Genomic DNA, 13,060 nt, shown 5'->3' with positions numbered 1-13,060 from the left:
CAGAGGAACTGTAGAGCTCTGTCAGAGTGATCATCGGGTTCTTGGTCACATCCCTGACTAAGTCACTTCTCTCCCAATTGTTCAGTTTCGCTCAAGGAAGAGTATTGGTTGTTCCAAACTTTTTCCATTTAAGATTGATGGATGGCACTGTGTTATTGGGGACCTTCAATGCTGCAGAAATGTACCCTTTTCGCAAATCTGTGCTTCAACACAATCCTATCTCTGAGCTCTACGGACAATTCCTTCGACCTCATGGCTTGGTTTTTGTTCTGACATGCACTGTCAACTGTGAGAACTTGTACAGACAGGTGTGCAAATCATGTCCAGTGAATTGAATTTACCACAGGTGTATTCCAGTCAAGTTGTGTAAACATCTCAAGGATAATCAATGGAAACAGGATGCACCTGAGCTCAATTTCGAGCTCAATTTCTGTTTTTTATTTTTAATACCATTACAAACATTTCTAAAAACCTGTTTTCGCTTTGTTATTATGGGGTAATGTGTGTAGATTGATGAGGAAAATGTTTTCTTTAATCCATTTTAGCGCAAGGCTGTAACGTAACAAAATGTGTAAAAAGTCAAGAGGTCGGTATACTTCTCTGAGTGCACTTTATGGTAGAGGCTTGGTGAACTAATACTATAGACTTGCCTAGTTAAAAAAAAAGGTTAAATATATATTAAGAATATATGAAGCAGGGTTTCCAAGTTTGGAAATGAAACACACGAAGAGAACAAAAATGGACTATCAGATACAGAAAGAGAGACGGGAAAGAGAGAGAGAGACAGATGCAGGGAAAAGAAAGAGAGAGCCAGGGGAAAGAAAGAGAGAGACAGAGACAAGGAAAGAAAGAGAGAGACAGAGACAAGGAAAGAAAAAAAGAGAGACAGAGACAAGGAAAGAAAGAAAGAGACAGAGACAAGGAAAGAAAGAGAGAGACAGAGACAAGGAAAGAAAGAGAGAGACAGAGACAAGGAAAGAAAGAGAGAGACAGAGACAAGGAAAGAAAGAGAGAGACAGAGACAAGGAAAGAAAGAGAGAGACAGAGACAAGGAAAGAAAGAGAGAGACAGAGACAAGGAAAGAAAGAGAGAGACAGAGACAAGGAAAGAAAGAGAGAGACAGAGACAAGGAAAGAAAGAGAGAGACAGAGACAAGGAAAGAAAGAGAGACAGAGACAAGGAAAGAAAGAGAGAGACAGAGACAAGGAAAGAAAGAGAGAGACAGAGACAAGGAAAGAAAGAGAGAGACAGAGACAAGGAAAGAAAGAGAGAGACAGACAGGAAAAGAAAGAGAGAACAGAGACAAGGAAAAGAAAGAGAGCAACAGAGACAAGGAAAGAAAGAGAGAGACAGAGACAAGGAAAGAAAGAGAGAGACAGAGACAAGGAAAGAAAGAGAGAGACAGAGACAAGGAAAGAAAGAGAGAGACAGAGACAAGGAAAGAAAGAGAGAGACAGAGACAAGGAAAGAAAGAGAGAGACAGAGACAAGGAAAGAAAGAGAGAACAGAGACAAGGAAAGAAAGAGAGAACAGAAAGACAAGGAAAGAAAGAGAGAGACAGAGACAAGGAAAGAAAGAGAGAGACAGAGACAAGGAAAGAAAGAGAGAGACAGAGACAAGGAAAGAAAGAGAGAGACAGAGACAAGGAAAGAAAGAGAGAGACAGAAAGACAAGACAAGAAAGAAAGAGAGAGACAGAGACAAGGAAAGAAAGAGAGAGACAGAGACAAGGAAAGAAAGAGAGAGACAGAGACAAGGAAAGAAAGAGAGAGACAGAGACAAGGAAAGAAAGAGAGAGACAGAGACAAGGAAAGAAAGAGAGAGACAGAGACAAGGAAAGAAAGAGAGAGACAGAGACAAGGAAAGAAAGAGAGAGACAGAGACAAGGAAAGAAAGAGAGAGACAGAGACAAGGAAAGAAAGAGAGAGACAGAGACAAGGAAAGAAAGAGAGAGACAGAGACAAGGAAAGAAAGAGAGAGACAGAGACAAGGAAAGAAAGAGAGAGACAGAGACAAGGAAAGAAAGAGAGAGACAGAGACAAGGAAAGAAAGAGAGAGACAGAGACAAGGAAAGAAAGAGACAAGGAAAGAAAGACAAGAAAGAAAGAGAGAGACAGAGACAAGGAAAGAAAGAGAGAGACAGAGACAAGGAAAGAAAGAGAGAGACAGAGACAAGGAAAGAAAGAGAGAGACAGAGACAAGGAAAGAAAGAGAGAGACAGAGACAAGGAAAGAAAGAGAGAGACAGAGACAAGAAAGAAAGAGAAGACAGAAAAGGAAAGAAAGAGAGAGACAGAGACAAGGAAAGAAAGAGAGAGACAGAGACAAGGAAAGAAAGAGAGAGACAGAAAGAAAGAGGAAAGAGAAAGAGAGAGACAGAGACAAGGAAAGAAAGAGAGAGACAGAGACAAGGAAAGAAAGAGAGAGACAGAGACAAGGAAAGAAAGAGAGAGACAGAGACAAGGAAAGAAAGAGAGAGACAGAGACAAGGAAAGAAAGAGAGAGACAGAGACAAGGAAAGAAAGAGAGAGACAGAGACAAGGAAAGAAAGAGAGAGACAGAGACAAGGAAAGAAAGAGAGAGACAGAGACAAGGAAAGAAAGAGAGAGACAGAGACAAGGAAAGAAAGAGAGAGACAGAGACAAGGAAAGAAAGAGAGAGACAGAGACAAGGAAAGAAAGAGAGAGACAGACAGAGAAAGAGAGAGAAGGAAAGAAAGAGAGAGACAGAGACAAGGAAAGAAAGAGAGAACAGAGACAAGGAAAGAAAGAGAGAGACAGAGACAAGGAAAAGAAAGAGAGAGACAGAGACAAGGAAAGAAAGAGAGAGACAGAGACAGAGACAAGGAAAGAAAGAGAGAGACAGAGACAAGGAAAGAAAGAGAGAGACAGAGACAAGGAAAGAAAGAGAGAGACAGAGACAAGGAAAGAAAGAGAGAGACAGAGACAAGGAAAGAAAGAGAGACAGAGACAAGGAAAGAAAGAGAGAGACAGAGACAAGGAAAAAAAGAAAGACAGAGACAAGGAAAGAAAGAGAGAGACAGAGACAAGGAAAGAAAGAGAGAGACAACAGAGACAAGGAAAGAAAGAGAGAGACAGAGACAAGGAAAGAAAGAGAGAGACAGAGACAAGGAAAGAAAGAGAGAGACAGAGACAAGGAAAGAAAGAGAGAGACAGAGACAAGGAAAGAAAGAGAGAGACAGAGACAAGGAAAAAGAAAGAGAGAGACAGAGACAAGGAAAGAAAGAGAGAGACAGAGACAAGGAAAGAAAGAGAGAGACAGAGACAAGGAAAGAAAGAGAGAGACAGAGACAAGGAAAGAAAGAGAGAGACAGAGACAAGGAAAGAAAGAGAGAGACAAGACAAGGAAAGAAAGAGAGAGACAGAGACAAGGAAAGAAAGAGAGAGACAGAGACAAGGAAAGAAAGAAAGAGAGAGACAACAGAGACAAGGAAAGAAAGAGAGAGACAGAGACAAGGAAAGAAAGAGAGAGACAGAGACAAGGAAAGAAAGAGAGAGACAGAGACAAGGAAAGAAAGAGAGAGACAGAGAAAGAAAGAGAGAGACAAGGAAAGAAAGAGAGAGAGACAAGGAAAGAAAGAGAGAGACAGAGACAAGAAAGAAAGAGAGAGACAGAGACAAGGAAAAGAAAGAGAGCAGAGACAGAAAGAAAGAGAGAGACAGAGACAAGAAAGAAAGAGAGAAAGAGACAAGGAAAGAAAGAGAGAGACAGAGACAAGGAAAGAAAGAGAGAGACAGAGACAAGGAAAGAAAGAGAGAGACAGAGACAAGGAAAGAAAGAGAGAGACAGAGACAAGGAAAGAAAGAGAGAGACAGAGACAAGGAAAGAAAGAGAGAGACAGAGACAAGGAAAGAAAGAGAGAGACAGAGACAAGGAAAGAAAGAGAGAGACAGAGACAAGGAAAGAAAGAGAGAGACAGAGACAAGGAAAGAAAGAGAGAGACAGAGACAAGGAAAGAAAGAGAGAGACAGAGACAAGGAAAGAAAGAGAGAGACAGAGAGACAGAGACAAGGAAAGAAAGAGAGAGACAGAGACAAGGAAAGAAAGAGAGAGACAGAGACAAGGAAAGAAAGAGAGAGACAGAGACAAGGAAAGAAAGAGAGAGACAGAGACAAGGAAAGAAAGAGAGAGACAGAGACAAGGAAAGAAAGAGAGAGACAGAGACAAGGAAAGAAAGAGAGAGACAGAGACAAGGAAAGAAAGAGAGAGACAGAGACAAGGAAAGAAAGAGAGAGACAGAGACAAGGAAAGAAAGAGAGAGACAGAAAGAAAGGAAAGAAAAGAAAGAAAGAGAGAGACAGAGACAAGGAAAGAAAGAGAGAGACAGAGACAAGGAAAGAAAGAGAGAGACAGAGACAAGGAAAGAAAGAGAGAGACAGAGACAAGGAAAGAAAGAGAGAGACAGAGACAAGGAAAGAAAGAGAGCAACAGAGACAAGGAAAGAAAGAGAGAGACAGAGACAAGGAAAGAAAGAAAGAGACAAGGAAAGAAAGAGAGAGACAAGACAAGAAAGAAAGAGAGAGACAGAGACAAGGAAAGAAAGAGAGAGACAGAGACAAGGAAAGAAAGAGAGAGACAGAGACAAGGAAAGAAAGAGAGAGACAGAGACAAGGAAAGAAAGAGAGAGACAGAGACAAGGAAAGAAAGAGAGAGAAGAGAAAGAAAGAAAGAGAGAGACAGAGACAAGGAAAGAAAGAGAGAGACAGAGACAAGGAAAGAAAGAGAGAGACAGAGACAAGGAAAGAAAGAGAGAGACAGAGACAAGGAAAGAAAGAGAGAGACAGAGACAAGGAAAGAAAGAGAGAGACAGAGACAAGGAAAGAAAGAGAGAGACAGAGACAAGGAAAGAAAGAGAGAGACAGAGAAAGAAAGAGAGAGACAAGGAAAGAAAGAGAGACAGACAGAGACAAGGAAAGAAAGAGAGAGACAGAGACAAGGAAAGAAAGAGAGAGACAGAGACAAGGAAAGAAAGAGAGAGACAGAGACAAGGAAAGAAAGAGAGAGACAGAGACAAGGAAAGAAAGAGAGAGACAGAGACAAGGAAAGAAAGAGAGAGACAGAGACAAGGAAAGAAAGAGAGAGACAGAGACAAGGAAAGAAAGAGAGAGACAGAGACAAGGAAAGAAAGAGAGAGACAGAGACAAGGAAAGAAAGAGAGAGACAGAGACAAGGAAAGAAAGAGAGAGACAGAGACAAGGAAAGAAAGAGAGAGACAGAGACAAGGAAAGAAAGAGAGAGACAGAGACAAGGAAAGAAAGAGAGACAAGAAAGAGAGACAAGGAAAGAAAGAGAGAGACAGAGACAAGGAAAGAAAGAGAGAGACAGAGACAAGGAAAGAAAGAGAGAACAGAACAAGGAAAGAAAGAGAGAGACAGAGACAAGAGACAAGGAAAGAAAGAAAGAGAGACAGAGACAAGGAAAGAAAGAGAAGACAGAGACAAAAGAAAGAGAGAGACAGAGACAAGGAAAGAAAGAGAGAGACAGAGACAAGGAAAGAAAGAGAGAGACAGAGACAAGGAAAGAAAGAGAGAGACAGAGACAAGGAAAGAAAGAGAGAGACAGAGACAAGGAAAGAAAGAGAGAGACAGAGACAAGGAAAGAAAGAGAGAGACAGAGACAAGGAAAGAAAGAGAGAGACAGAGACAAGGAAAGAAAGAGAGAGACAGAGACAAGAGACAAGGAAAGAAAGAGAGAGACAGAGACAAGGAAAGAAAGAGAGAGACAGAGACAAGGAAAGAAAGAGAGAGACAGAGACAAGGAAAGAAAGAGAGAGACAGAGACAAGGAAAGAAAGAGAGAGACAGAGACAAGAAAGAAAGAGGAAAGAGAAAGAAAGAAAGAGAGAGACAGAGACAAGGAAAGAAAGAGAGAGACAGAGACAAGGAAAGAAAGAGAGAGACAGAGACAAGGAAAGAAAGAGAGAACAGAGACAAGGAAAGAAAGAGAGAGACAGAGACAAGGAAAGAAAGAGAGAGACAGAGACAAGGAAAGAAAGAGAGCAGAGACAAGGAAAGAAAGAGAGAGACAGAGACAAGGAAAGAAAGAGAGAGACAGAGACAAGGAAAGAAAGAGCAACAGAGACAAGGAAAGAAAGAGAGAGACAGAGACAAGGAAAAGAAAGAGAGCAACAGAGACAAGGAAAGAAAGAGAGAGACAGAGACAAGGAAAGAAAGAGAGAGACAGAGACAAGGAAAGAAAGAGAGAGACAGAGACAAGGAAAGAAAGAGAGCAACAGAGACAAGGAAAGAAAGAGAGAGACAGAGACAAGGAAAGAAAGAGAGAACAGAGACAAGGAAAGAAAGAGAGAGACAGAGACAAGGAAAGAAAGAGAGAGACAGAGACAAGGAAAGAAAGAGAGAGACAGAGACAAGGAAAGAAAGAGAGAGACAGAGACAAGGAAAGAAAGAGAGAGACAGAGACAAGGAAAGAAAGAGAGAGACAGAGACAAGGAAAGAAAGAGAGAGGCAGATGCAGGGAAAAGAAAGGAAAGAAAGAGAGAGACAGGGGAAAGAAAGAGAGAAACATAAACAGGGGAAAGAAAGAGAGCAGAGACAAGACAGAGACAAGGAAAGAAAGAGAGAGACAGAGACAAGGAAAGAAAGAGAGAGACAGAGACAAGGAAAGAAAGAGAGAGACAGAGACAAGGAAAGAAAGAGAGAGACAGAGACAAGGAAAGAAAGAGAGAGACAGAGACAAGGAAAGAAAGAGAGAGACAGAGACAAGGAAAGAAAGAGAGAGACAGAGACAAGGAAAGAAAGAGAGAGGCAGATGCAGGAAAAGAAAGAGAGACAGGGGAAAGAAAGAGAGAAACATAAACAGGGGAAAGAAAGAGAGCGACAGAGACAAGGAAAGAAAGAGAGAGACAGAGACAAGGAAAGAAAGAGAGAGACAGAGACAAGGAAAGAAAGAGAGAGACAGAGACAAGGAAAGAAAGAGAGAGACAGAGACAAGGAAAGAAAGAGAGAGGCAGATGCAGAGGGAAAAAAGAAAGAGACAAGGAAAGAAAGAGAGAGACAGGGGAAAGAAAGAGAGAAACATAAACAGGGAAAGAAAGAGAGCAGAGACAAGGAAAGAAAGAGAGAGACAGAGACAAGGAAAGAAAGAGAGAGACAGAGACAAGGAAAGAAAGAGAGAGACAGAGACAAGGAAAGAAAGAGAGAGACAGAGACAAGGAAAGAAAGAGAGAGACAGAGACAAGGAAAGAAAGAGAGAGACAGAGACAAGGAAAGAAAGAGAGCAACAGAGAAAGAGAGCAAGAAAGAAAGAAAGAGAGAGACAGAGACAAGGAAAGAAAGAGAGAGACAGAGACAAGGAAAGAAAGAGAGAGACAGAGACAAGGAAAGAAAGAGAGAGACAGAGACAAGGAAAGAAAGAGAGAACAGAGACAAGGAAAGAAAGAGAGAGACAGAGACAAGGAAAGAAAGAGAGAGACAGAGACAAGGAAAGAAAGAGAGAGACAGAGACAAGGAAAGAAAGAGAGAGGCAGATGCAGGGAAAAGAAAGAGAGAGACAGGGGAAAGAAAGAGAGAAACATAAACAGGGGAAAGAAAGAGAGCGACAGAGACAAGGAAAGAAAGAGAGAGACAGAGACAAGGAAAGAAAGAGAGAGACAGAGACAAGGAAAGAAAGAGAGAGACAGAGACAAGGAAAGAAAGAGAGAGACAGAGACAAGGAAAGAAAGAAAGACAGAGACAAGGAAAGAAAGAGAGAGGCAGAGACAAGGAAAGAAAGAGAGAGACAGAGACAAGGAAAGAAAGAGAGAGACAGAGACAAGGAAAGAAAGAGAGAGACAGAGACAAGGAAAGAAAGAGAGAGAAGACAGGAAAGAAAGAGAAAAGGAGACAAGGAAAGAAAGAGAGAGACAGAGACAAGGAAAGAAAGAGAGAGACAGAGACAAGGAAAGAAAGAGAGAGACAGAGACAAGGAAAGAAAGAGAGAGACAGAGACAAGGAAAGAAAGAGAGCAACAGAGACAAGGAAAGAAAGAGAGAGACAGAGACAAGGAAAGAAAGAGAGAGACAGAGACAAGGAAAGAAAGAGAGAGACAGAGACAAGGAAAGAAAGAGAGAGACAGAGACAAGGAAAGAAAGAGAGAGACAGAGACAAGGAAAGAGAAAGAGAAAGAGACAGAGACAAGGAAAGAAAGAGAGAGACAGAGACAAGGAAAGAAAGAGAGAGACAGAGACAAGGAAAGAAAGAGAGAGACAGAGACAAGGAAAGAAAGAGAGAGACAGAGACAAGGAAAGAAAGAGAGAGACAGAGACAAGGAAAGAAAGAGAGAGACAGAGACAAGGAAAGAAAGAGAGAGACAGAGACAAGGAAAGAAAGAGAGAGACAGAGACAAAAGAAAGAAAGAGAGAAAGAAAGAGAGACAAGAAAGAAAGAAAGAGAGACAGAGACAAGGAAAGAAAGAGAGAGACAGAGACAAGGAAAGAAAGAGAGAGACAGAGACAAGGAAAGAAAGAGAGAGACAGAGACAAGGAAAGAAAGAGAGAGACAGAGACAAGGAAAGAAAGAGAGAGACAGAGACAAGGAAAGAAAGAGAGAGACAGAGACAAGGAAAGAAAGAGAGAACAGAGACAAGGAAAGAAAGAGAGAGACAGAGACAAGGAAAGAAAGAGAGCAACAGAGACAAGGAAAGAAAGAGAGAGACAGAGACAAGGAAAGAAAGAGAGAGACAGAGAAAGGAAAGAAAGAGAGAGACAGAGACAAGGAAAGAAAGAGAGAGACAGAGACAAGGAAAGAAAGAGAGAGACAGAGACAAGGAAAGAAAGAGAGAGACAGAGACAAGGAAAGAAAGAGAGAGACAGAGACAAGGAAAGAAAGAGAGAGACAGAGACAAGGAAAAAAGAAAGAGAGAGACAGAGACAAGGAAAGAAAGAGAGAGACAGAGACAAGGAAAGAAAGAGAGAGACAGAGACAAGGAAAGAAAGAGAGCAACAGAGACAAGGAAAGAAAGAGAGAGACAGAGACAAGGAAAGAAAGAGAGAGACAGAGACAAGGAAAGAAAGAGAGCAACAGAGACAAGGAAAGAAAGAGAGAGACAGAGACAAGGAAAGAAAGAGAGAGAGACAGATGAAGGGAAAAGAAAGAGAGACAGGGGAAAGAAAGAGAGAAACATAAACAGGGGAAAGAAAGAGAGAGACAGAGACAAGGAAAGAAAGAGAGAGACAGAGACAAGGAAAGAAAGAGAGAGACAGAGACAAGGAAAGAAAGAGAGAGACAGAGACAAGGAAAGAAAGAGAGAGACAGAGACAAGGAAAAGAAAGAGAGAGACAGAGACAAGGAAAGAAAGAGAGAGACAGAGACAAGGAAAGAAAGAGAGAGACAGAGACAAGGAAAGAAAGAGAGAGACAGAGACAAGGAAAGAAAGAGAGAGACAGAGACAAGGAAAGAAAGAGAGAGACAGAGACAAGGAAAGAAAGAGAGAGACAGAGACAAGGAAAGAAAGAGAGAGACAGAGACAAGGAAAGAAAGAAAGACAGAGACAAGGAAAGAAAGAGAGAGACAGAGACAAGGAAAGAAAGAGAGAGACAGAGACAAGGAAAGAAAGAGAGAGACAGAGACAAGGAAAGAAAGAGAGAGAGACAGAAAGACAAGGAAAGAAAGAGAGAGACAGAGACAAGGAAAGAAAGAGAGAGACAGAGACAAGGAAAGAAAGAGAGAGACAGAGACAAGGAAAGAAAGAGAGAGACAGAGACAAGGAAAGAAAGAGAGAGACAGAGACAAGGAAAGAAAGAGAGAGACAGAGACAAGGAAAGAAAGAGAGCAACAGAGACAAGGAAAGAAAGAGAGAGACAGAGACAAGGAAAGAAAGAGAGCAACAGAGACAAGGAAAGAAAGAGAGAGACAGAGACAAGGAAAGAAAGAGAGCAACAGAGACAAGGAAAGAAAGAGAGAGACAGAGACAAGGAAAAGAAAGAGAGAGACAGAGACAAGGAAAGAAAGAGAGAGACAGAGACAAGGAAAGAAAGAGAGCAACAGAGACAAGGAAAGAAAGAGAGAGACAGAGACAAGGAAAGAAAGAGAGAGACAGAGACAAGGAAAGACAGAACAAGAGAGAGACAGAGACAAGGAAAGAAAGAGAGAGACAGAGACAAGGAAAGAAAGAGAGCAACAGAGACAAGGAAAGAAAGAGAGAGACAGAGACAAGGAAAGAAAGAGAGAGACAGAGACAAGGAAAAGAAAGAGAGAGACAGAGACAAGGAAAGAAAGAGAGAGACAGAGACAAGGAAAGAAAGAGAGAGAGAGACAGAGAAAGAAGGAAAGGAAAGAAAGAGAGAGACAGAGACAAGGAAAGAAAGAGAGAGACAGAGACAAGGAAAGAAAGAGAGAGACAGAGACAAGGAAAGAAAGAGAGAGACAGAGACAAGGAAAGAAAGAGAGAGACAGAGACAAGGAAAGAAAGAGAGAGACAGAGACAAGGAAAGAAAGAGAGAGACAGAGACAAGGAAAGAAAGAGAGAGACAGAGACAAGGAAAGAAAGAGAGAGACAGAGACAAGGAAAGAAAGAGAGAGACAGAGACAAGGAAAGAAAGAGAGAGACAGAGACAAGGAAAGAAAGAGAGAGACAGAGACAAGGAAAGAAAGAGAGAGACAGAGACAAGGAAAGAAAGAGAGAGACAGAGACAAGGAAAGAAAGAGAGAGACAGAGACAAGGAAAGAAAGAGAGCAACAGAGACAAGGAAAGAAAGAGAGAGACAGAGACAAGGAAAGAAAGAGAGAGACAGAGACAAGGAAAGAAAGAGAGAACAGAGACAAGGAAAGAAAGAGACAGAGACAAGGAAAGAAAGAGAGAACAGAGACAAGGAAAGAAAGAGAGAGACAGAGACAAGGAAAGAAAGAGAGAGACAGAGACAAGGAAAGAAAGAGAGAGACAGAGACAAGGAAAGAAAGAGAGAGACAGAGACAAGGAAAGAAAGAGAGAACAGAGACAAGGAAAGAAAGAGAGACAGAGACAGAAAGACAAGAGAAAGGAAAGAAAGAGAGAGACAGAGACAAGGAAAGAAAGAGAGCAACAGAGACAAGGAAAGAAAGAGAGCAACAGAGACAAGGAAAGAAAGAAGGAAAGGAAAGAAAGAGAACAGAGAGGAAAGAAAGAGAGAGACAGAGACAAGGAAAGAAAGAGAGAGACAGAGACAAGGAAAGAAAGAGAGAGACAGAGACAAGGAAAGAAAGAGAGAGACAGAGACAAGGAAAGAAAGAGAGAGACAGAGACAAGGAAAGAAAGAGAGACAGAGACAAGGAAAGAAAGAGAGAGACAGAGACAAGGAAAGAAAGAGAGAGACAGAGACAAGGAAAGAAAGAGAGAGACAGAGACAAGGAAAGAAAGAGAGCAACAGAGACAAGGAAAGAAAGAGAGAGACAGAGACAAGGAAAGAAAGAGAGAGGCAGATGCAGGGAAAAGAAAGAGAGTGACAGGGGAAAGAAAGAGAGAAACATAAACAGGGGAAAGAAAGAGAGCGACAGAGACAAGGAAAGAAAGAGAGAGAGAGATAAGGGAAATAAAGACAGAGACCGGGACAGGGGAAAGAATGAAGCAAGGTAATGGTAAGGGAAAACTGCCAACATCAGAACTATCTCTTTACTACACAGACCCCAACTGTTCTACTCCAATTTCCCACAACTATATACAAATAAAACTATTTCTAACTGCATGTCTTGGAGATACATTAAAGTCCCAAAATGAATGAGTTGAAGTGGATTCTCCAATGGGCTTTACCCTGGCAGTCTGAACTGGTATGTGTGCCAAATGGCACCCTATTCCCTATGTATTGCACTACTTTTGACTACTGGCCCTGGACAAAAGTAGGGCACTACATAGGTAATAGTGTGCTATGTGGGAAACAAACCCTGAACTCTGCACCACTGTCTGCAGCCTCATAACTCTCTCATGTAACAGACTGGAGGGGCGGATAAAAACACTCTCCGTCCTTTATTTCCCTCAGGGATTTCCTTCATTCCCCTCTTCACCCAGACTGTTTGCTCAGTCGGAAGGATTCGCGACAGAACACGGTGCGTCTCAAATGACACCCTATTCTCTACTTAGTGCCCAACTTTTGATCAGGACCAATACATTCTTGTAGTGCACCATATTGCGTACAGGGTACCATTTGAGATGCACACCACCACTTCCCATTCCTTTGACCTGCAGCCTCTCTCCCCGTACATTGTGCCAGAGATTGCCTTAAACGATGAGTCCCCGAGGAGCACTTTGTGCCTGAGGAAGTCACTGTGAGTAGTTTTGGCGATTTTTTTTCTAGGACAGGGAGAGCGTTGAGATGGCCATACAGGTCTTCCCATTCTGTTCCTTTCCCACACCCACTCATCAAGATGTCCACCACTGGGAGGAAAGGAGAGATGGGGGGAAGTAGAGAGAGAGAGAGAGGGAGAGAGATGGGAAGAGAGAGAGAGATGGGTAGAGATTGATGGGAAGAGAGAGAGAGAGAGAGAGAGAGAGATGGGAAGAGAGAGAGAGAGATGGGTAGAGATTGATGGGAAGAGAGAGAGAGAGAGAGAGAGAGAGATGGGAAGAGAGAAAGAGATGGGTAGAGAGAGAAGACTTGACTTTCTGTCTTTCTTTACTTAAACAATCTAATTTCATTTAACTTACCCCCCTTAAAAATAAAAACACAAAAATATATCCTGTACTGCATACATTTGCCATACTCACCTTTCTATCTACCACATGATACAAACCAACATCACAATACCCACTCCGACAACTGAATATCCATAACATCTTCCCCAGCTATAGAGACAGCCCTATCTCCTCAAACATCTCTACACATTTTATCATTTTATAGAACTCAAACTCAACCCTTAGGCGCGCAAAGACCATTCCATTAAACAATAGTAAAGAGTCTGTTATCCCCCCACCTTTGACCCTGTTCCTTCTTGTTAGCCAAATAGCTAACTTTGCCTGAGCAAACAGAAAGTTCAACAAAACACGTTTGGCTTTCTCCTTACTCGAATACCTGTATCCCATTATGAACATCCCAACAGTAAAAACCACCCCCAATCTCTCACACAGACATTCCAAC

Source organism: Oncorhynchus tshawytscha, linkage group LG01, assembly GCF_018296145.1.
Source record: "Oncorhynchus tshawytscha isolate Ot180627B linkage group LG01, Otsh_v2.0, whole genome shotgun sequence".
NCBI classification, from domain to species: domain Eukaryota; kingdom Metazoa; phylum Chordata; class Actinopteri; order Salmoniformes; family Salmonidae; genus Oncorhynchus; species Oncorhynchus tshawytscha.
This window is presented reverse-complemented; position numbering follows the sequence as displayed.